The 1,237-nt window shown below is 37.8% G+C and overlaps 1 long non-coding RNA gene across 2 annotated transcripts in view; it reads right to left on the bottom strand.

Moving 5' to 3' along the window:
- The window catches only part of LOC117123703, a 35,732-nt gene that overhangs the window by 9,909 nt on the left and 24,586 nt on the right, over positions 1-1,237 (bottom strand). The window lies entirely within an intron of this gene.

Consider the following 1,237-nt stretch of genomic DNA (forward strand, 5'->3'; position numbering starts at 1 on the left):
ATATATATATATATATATATATATATATATATATATATATATATATATGTTGGCATATATACATTTATATATAAGCCTATAATATATCTGTAGTTCGTATGTTGTGTTTACACTTGTTTTGATTGTTTGTTCTGTGGAGTGAGGGCAAAACCTCTCATAATATAAATGTAATGATGACTCAAATTCAATTCAAGTTGGTGATAATTGATACGTCATCATTACTAACGTGCATTTGCTTTTGTCATTTTAATATATGGTTGATTGGAATATTATTGTGGTTCGAATCACACCAAGGATAGCCCATTATTCCAAAGACCTGTTTCCAGCGTGAGTCTTCGTGGTGAATTGGGCAGTACACCTCACACGGGCCCAATGACTTAAATGTCTCAACCGAAAGACGGTGTAAGCCCTTGTATATCAGCCCTCCAACTGAAACACAAGGAAAGCAACGAATGGAATTGAACCGGGGAGCAAAGGATCTCTACGTAAAGCGCACACACAGTAAATACTACCAGTTTAGCTGACTGAGCTAAGCTGCTCCGATGTGCTACGCCGACGACCTGTTTAGTCAACAACACAAATCGTTGCCTTGACTGATTACATTTCTTTAGTCGAAAACTGGAAATATTGGAAAAAACCTATTGACTGGCCAGTTATATGAAACATAACAGAAAAGTGTATAGGCTGATGAAACGATAAGGAAAGTAGAAGAACCTGAATCGCATTACGCGAAAGTACACATATCGTTAAAAATATGAGCACCTTCACTGCACACCCACACACACACACTTACGAATGACAATTAGATACATACAGTATACAAAAAAATTCATTGAATCTATCCATGTAGATTGATATTAAAGTAGTAAAAAAATGCAAATATCATGAATTTGCAGGAGATGACTTGCTTTCGGGAGTGTAGGAGGCCATCCCAATTTCCGGAAGACTCCCGTAAGACTTGTGACCCATGCAAATTGTATCGCCCTGTGACAAAGAGTTTTTCCGCTGATCTCGGAAAAACATTTTTTTTTTTTTACAGAAAAGATAAAAACCAAAATAACACATGTCTTTCAGTCAAGTAGCCCAAGTACGTTTGCCTGTTCATCGGGTGAGCATGGGTCCAATTCACTAAGGTGTATCAACTGGACTTGTGGTTCCAGAATTTGAGCCACATGGTCATACTTTCTTTGGCTGCTGACTTGAGGGGTGATTGGAGTATCTTTTACCACCCCTGATC

This window comes from Anneissia japonica, unplaced genomic scaffold (assembly GCF_011630105.1).
Source record: "Anneissia japonica isolate Jap-2015-1 unplaced genomic scaffold, ASM1163010v1 scaffold287714_len2871179_cov188, whole genome shotgun sequence".
Lineage (NCBI taxonomy): Eukaryota > Metazoa > Echinodermata > Crinoidea > Comatulida > Comatulidae > Anneissia > Anneissia japonica.